This window comes from Callorhinus ursinus, unplaced genomic scaffold (assembly GCF_003265705.2).
Source record: "Callorhinus ursinus isolate GAN/ISIS: 27379988/994484 unplaced genomic scaffold, GSC_fseal_2.0 scaffold2814, whole genome shotgun sequence".
NCBI classification, from domain to species: domain Eukaryota; kingdom Metazoa; phylum Chordata; class Mammalia; order Carnivora; family Otariidae; genus Callorhinus; species Callorhinus ursinus.
Window position 1 is genome coordinate 1 of NW_027399868.1, and position 6,757 is coordinate 6,757.

A 6,757-nucleotide genomic window follows, 5' to 3' on the forward strand; every position below is an offset into this window, starting at 1 on the left:
TACACGAGACCCATGGCTCTGCACCTGACGGGTCCCCCATGTTCCCTCACCACTACCAACTGCTCTGAGGCCCCAAAGTCCACTGGGCCCCACAACCACGGCCACCCTGTGCGGCAGGCCTTAGCGTGCCAGGCCAGGTGGGTAGGATATCTGGGGACGCACAGGTCATTCAATATCCCCCACCCAGCTGGAATGCATTCCAGTCTACTGGAATGCAAACTCCCTCTCAGGGTCCAGGTAAGTGCTGGGCTGGGCCAGAGGACCTGGAGACATCAGTGGAGGCTGACTCAGGACAGGGAGAAGATCAGTGCCCCACTTCCCCTTCTCCTCTCCTCCTTTTGCCTTGTCTTCCTGGCAGGAACTGGGACGGATGTCCAGCCTGTCCCTGGCTGCAGCCCTGGCTGGAGTCAGAGGGGCGGGAAGGAGGCTGGGGTGGAGGGGCCCACCAGCAGGATTCCCATGTGCAGGGGGCCATTACTATAATGAGGGACCCCGTGGGCATTCAGGGATTTCAATCTTTGTAGACATGAGCAGTGGCCCCAGGACTCGGCCCCTGCCCCATCCTTCACCCTCTATAAGGCCCTGCATCCTCCCCAGCGCAGTCCTTGTCCACAGCCAGTCCTCCCTCTGGCCCCAGAAAATCCAGCTGCTCCAGAGGCTACAAAATCTTTACAAGCTGGGGCTGAGCCAGCACAATGGGGCCGGGTTCCTGGTCCTGCAGCCCCACAGTGAGGAGAGGTGAGGCCAGGCAGGAGCAGGGAGAGAGCAGAGTGGATTCTCCCTAGGGTCCATGGCTGCCTGGTCAGCACAGACCCTGCTGTGTGCTGTCCCCTAGGCACGCAGACTCCTGCTCCCGAGCAGGCTGCATGAGGGAGACTAGAGTGTGGCTCCTGCTAGCTCACATGGTGTCACTCTGCCCTGTATCTACAGCCTGTCCCACCAGCTGGACTCCCCTTCTAGTCGGCCAGCTCACCTTCAGGGTCAAGAACAGGCAATCATGAAGCTAAGGGGAAGGTGCGTGCCTGGGCAGGCAGGGGAGGGTTCGCTCTGGTCTCAGGGAGTCTCTGGCTGGGCTAGCAGGGGCTCTGGAGGGCTGGCCTTCCAGATTCTCTGCTGACTAGCCCTGGGTTAGTGTGAGGTTTAGGGTTAGGGTGAGGGTTAGGGTTAGGGTGAGGGTGAGGTTGAGGGTGAGGGTTTAGGGTTAGGATTAGGGTGAGGGTGAGGATGAGGTTTAGTGTTAGGGTTTGGGTTAGGGTTTAGGGTTAAGAGATGATGGCTCCTGATACTCCAGTAAAGATATATAAGACCTACTGTATATTCAGTTGAAGGGCATGTGACCTCCTGAAAGTTATGTGAGCTGAGAAAGTGTGACATTCAGTTAGAAAGTTAGTAGGAGAATAAAACTCATTTGACAATCTGAAAACTCATAACACTCAGGAAGAAGCTATGAGGTGTCCTGACACGGTGGCAGGCAAGGGACAACCTCTTGATGCTCAGATGGTCTGGTGGAGAACTTACACTCAGGGAGAGGAGGGAACACTGCCCTTCATGCAGGTGGAGGTGTGACCTCCTCACACTCCTACAGGAAGGTGAAACTTCTTAACATGCAGGTATGTGAGGTGAGCATTTGTCATCCTCCCGTCGGTGAGATGTCGTCTCCTGACAATCAGAAAAAATGAAACCTCAGGATATTCAGGTGATTGTGGTGAGAATTCCTGACCCTCAGGTATAGGAGACACATCTTCCTGCATGTAGGTCCCAGAGAGGAGACCTGGAGACACTCAGGTAGGAAACACCAGACCCTGTGATACTCAGCAGTGAATAGAAAGTTGGGCTTTGTAGTCCTAAATTAGAGAAATTCAAAGTGGCTCTTTGAAAAGTGTGCGGATAGTATGTACTTGGAAGAGGGAAAGACAATTTGCCCTACACAGGGTTAAGGATCGATTAATCTGGTGAGCCCGACACCCTGTGACCATTGACATGCTGCATCATCTTGACACAGAGGGACAGAGCTGCCCCTCAACCCATGATTTGGAACAGGAACTGTGGTTGCAGCTTGCATGAGGGGCAGACCCTGACACTGCACAAAACTGGATCCTCAGATAATACGGAACCTTCGAAGGGTAACTGGGGATAAAGATCCAGGTCTTGGGACAGAGGGAGGGGCCTGCACATGAGCCCCAATCACCCGAGGGGTGCAGAGGAGCCAGTACAGAAAGCTGGGATCTTGTTTCAGCCTGAACCAGTTAAGCTAATGGGCTCCTGCCTGGCCTGACTTTTGGGGTGGGGGGGGAGGGGGGATGTAGCCATGCCGATTGGTCAGGAGGCCACAGAGCTGTGTGAGGTCACTGGGCTTCCATGCCTGGCTGGGGCAGGAGTATGATAGAGGTGCTGCCAACTGCCATTCTGCTGGCCTTGGCAGTGTCTGTGGTTGCCAAAGATAATGCCACGTGTGAGTAAGTATCACAGACACCTCCAGGGGGTGGAAATAGTGTCTTCTGAATAGCAAGCCCCACCCAGACTTCCTCTGTCCAGGACTAGGAAGGAGGCCAAGCTTGGGCCTTAGTAGTCCCCGGGGTCTCACGGGTGTGACCCACATCCCCAACTCAGACCATCCTTGCTCCCAGCTTCATCAGCCGAGAGACCCCAGAGTTGACCCCGGGCTCCTATGCCTCCCATAGCACAGACGATGGGGTCCTTCCCTCACCTAGAGACTGACCTCACTGCCTCTTGCACATCAAGTCCCAATTTTTAGAAACCCCTTTCTTCCCACAGATACTGAGGTGCCCCTCCTGTGGCTGACCCCAAAGACCCCAGGGTATTGTCACAGCATTCTTCAAGGGTCCGGCCTCCACTTTAGATTCTTTTTTTTTTCAACAAACAACAAATATTTATTGAGCGCCTATTATGTGCCAGGCACTGTTCTAGGATCCCCCCCTCCAAAAAAGGAAAACAAAACAAAATAAAATGAGACAGAGGCAGAAAATGCAATTCTGAGGAAGAGGACAGGGGCAGCTGGGGAAGAAGGCTGAGGGAACGGAGAAGCCTGAGGTGATGGTGCTCTGCCTTAGGCCTCCTCTTCGGCCTCCTCACCGAAATCCTCTTCTTCTGCGGTGGCGTCCTGGTACTGCTGGTACTCAGAGACAAGGTCGTTCATGTTGCTCTTGGCTTCAGTGAACTCCATCTCGTCCATGCCCTCGCCTGTGTACCAGTGCAGGAAGGCCTTGCGCTGGAACATGGCCGTGAACTGCTCCAAGATGCGCTTGAAGAGCTCCTGGATGGCCGTGCTGTTGCCGATGAAGGTGACTGCCATCTTGAGGCCACGAGGTGGGATATCGCAGACTGCTGTCTTGACGTTGTTGGGGATCCATTCCACGAAGTAGCTGCTATTCTTGTTTTGCACGTTGAGCATCTGCTCATCTACCTCCTTCATGGACATCCGCCCACGGAAGACAGCAGCCACGGTGAGGTAACGGCCATGGCGGGGGTCACAGGCGGCCATCATGTTCTTGGCATCAAAGACCTGCTGGGTGAGTTCGGGCACAGTGAGGGCCCGATACTGCTGGCTTCCACGGCTGGTCAGAGGTGCGAAGCCGGGCATGAAGAAGTGGAGACGTGGGAAGGGCACCATGTTGACGGCTAGCTTGCGGAGGTCAGCATTGAGCTGACCAGGGAAGCGGAGGCAGGTGGTGACACCGCTCATGGTGGCTGAGACGAGGTGGTTCAGGTCCCCGTAGGTTGGCGTGGTCAGCTTGAGAGTACGGAAGCAGATGTCGTACAGGGCCTCATTGTCAATGCAGTAGGTCTCATCCGTGTTCTCTACCAGCTGATGGACGGAGAGGGTGGCGTTGTAGGGCTCAACCACCGTGTCAGACACTTTGGGTGAGGGTACCACACTGAAGGTGTTCATGATGCGGTCAGGATACTCTTCTCGGATCTTGCTGATGAGCAAGGTGCCCATTCCAGAGCCTGTGCCCCCACCCAGCGAGTGGGTCAGCTGGAAGCCCTGCAGGCAGTCACAGCTCTCAGCCTCCTTCCTCACCACATCCAGGACTGAGTCAACCAGCTCAGCCCCCTCTGTATAGTGGCCCTTGGCCCAGTTGTTGCCTGCCCCGGACTGACCGAAAACAAAGTTGTCTGGTCTGAATATCTGCCCAAAAGGACCTGAGCGAACAGAGTCCATGGCCCCGGGTTCTAGATCCACCAAGATAGCACGAGGAACATATTTGCCACCTGTAGCTTCATTGTAGTACACGGAGATGCGATCCAGCTGGAGGTCGCTGTCACCGTGGTAGGTTCCGGTGGGATCGATGCCGTGTTCATCACTGATTACCTCCCAGAACTTGGCACCGATCTGGTTGCCACACTGACCGGCCTGGATATGCACGATTTCCCTCATTGTTAAAATTTATTTTTAATTATTTTGCTCGCCTCAAGGTGTGTACGGGGCAAGAAAATGATAGGGAATTTTTTTTCTATACTGCTAATCGCAGGCTGGAAGGATGGGACGTGTCCCAGAGGCTGGAGCAGCGAGGTCCGAAACTCCACTTTAGATTCTGACAGCCCCCAAGGTACCCCCAAACTCTTGTGGCCTCTCCCCAGTTCCCAGAACTTCCCCCCCCAGACCCCCGCTGCTCCCCACACCGGAGATCACTGGACCTGCCTTGGCTACTCTCCCTCCTCCTGCCATCATCCAACCCCACACTGCAGCCCAAGACCCCTGTGGCTGTTTTCTGAGTCTCCTGCCCAAAATTGGCTCTAAAGACCTCAAGCCATTACACCTCTCTCTCTCTCCACCTCTAGCCTCCCCCCTGCCTCGGGATCTCCCATATTTCTAGGGCCCTTATCATCGGTCCTGCTTCCTATGGCACCTTCTTTCCTCACCTTCGGGCTACACACACAAGACCCCAGAACTTTTACTCCTCAAAACCAGTTCCTGAAGCCTGCAGCTTCCTGCTTCCCTACCGACCTGCCAGCACCTCTCCACAGCAGCTCCCCCTCGGACCCTCCACACTCCGGGTTGCCCCACTTTGCCCAGCCCCCTAGCCCTGATTCCCCCATCGTGCAGGTGCGAGGACAGGTTGTGCCTCTTCTTCGTTTGAACTGTGCCCCTGGTCTCTTCCCAGTGCCCCCTGTGGGTTACGGTTCAGGCAGAACCCACTGGGAAGTGGCTGTATCGTCGGAGGGCAGGATGCAACAATCGGGGCCTGGCCCTAGATGGTCAGCCTCCAGGTATTCATGTCCCATAATAACCGAAGGTACCATGCGTGCGGAGGCACCTTGCTGAACTCCCATTGGCTGCTTACTGATGCCCACTTCTTCGTCTCCAAAAAGTATATGTGGGAGCGCGTGGAGGGAGGTCTTCAGAAAGGCTCTTCCCAGAAAGGGACATTCTCCAGGACTCTCTGTGCGCAATCTCCCCGGGGCTCTGGGCCTTGTGGCAACCAGACTGCGAGTGGGTGGGCCCAGGCCCTTGCTGAGGGAGGGCTCTGAGGATCATGGTCACCAGAGGTTTCTGTCGAGCCCGTCCTTTCTGAGGATGACCTGGCTTGCCTCTGTGCCCATGAAAAGTATATAACTGGAGACTGATTTTTGGAGCAAGGGAAATTATGTATGGGAACAATAAGCCAGCGAAGCCGCCTCAACAGGAGAGATATGTCGAGAAAATCATCATTCATGAGAAATACATCCCTAGTTTAGAGCACAATGACATCGTTCTCATGAAGATCAACCCTCCCGTTCCCTGTGGGCAATTCATTGGAAGGGGCTGCCTGCCCCAATTTAGGGCGGGCCCACCTGGAGTTCCCCAGGCCTGCTGGGTAGCTGGCTGGGGATTCTTGAAAGAGAAAGTGAGTATGGAAGGGGTTCTCACAGGGTTAGGGGCACTGGTGGTCATTCCCTCAGTGGTCTCTGAAGTGTAGGAGCCATATGTGGTGCCTAGTGGTGATATCCACCAGAATGCGGGACACTGTCCCCTTTTAGAGCAGGAGAAACTGGCAGCTGAGTCCCCTGTCCACAACCTCACCACTGATGCCTTGTGTGGTCGCCGGGTGGAAGGGTGCATGCAGCCCCAGGGGAACCTGGGCATTTTTCGAATGGGGCATGGGCTGTGGCTTTATCTGGGGCCTGGGACCCCAGTTGCTACCCTCTGGAAATGGGGGATTGTCCCCTGAAACCGCACTTGGAGAAGAGGTCGAGATTGGGTTTTGTGGTTGCGGGCCAACTCCTCTCCTCTCTGGACATCCATTTCCCCATCTGCGAGTGCAAGGGCCATGTCACGTGGTCTCTGAGCTCTGAGACCGCAGAGCCCAGCCCTCTAGACCTCAGTGAACCTCAGCTCCACACCCTTGCTGGTCACAATGCGAGAATCCACCCTCCCCATCCGAGTGACTTTGTTTTCTCTGGAGAGAAGGGACAGGGTTCTTGGCAGGCCAGCAGTGGGCAGCAAAGGTTTGACGAGTAGGTTAGGCCTTTCAGCTTTCCACAGGTGACCACATGGACTTTTTACCCAGTCACATTGGGGATGAGAAGAGAGACTGAAAGCTCTTCTGTCCCTTGATAATGGAAAACTGAGGGCTCCTATTTCAAGGCACTTCCGTCATTTGGGGTTCAAAACTCAGCCTTTTCTGGTGACAAAACCCTGGTAGTTTCAGTATGCTTCCTGTAACTCTTCTTCCCTCTCTCTAGGCTGCCCCCCTTCTCTGATTGGGTTGCTTCTCCTCCCGGGCACCCCTGTTTTCACTGGCCTCTGCTGGCC

The 6,757-nt window shown here is 55.1% G+C and overlaps 1 pseudogene; it reads right to left on the reverse strand.

The window, feature by feature from the left end:
* Positions 1–2,888: 2,888 nt before the first annotated feature.
* Positions 2,889–4,535, reverse strand: LOC112818067 (tubulin beta chain pseudogene; annotated as a pseudogene).
* Positions 4,536–6,757: the final 2,222 nt, after the last annotated feature.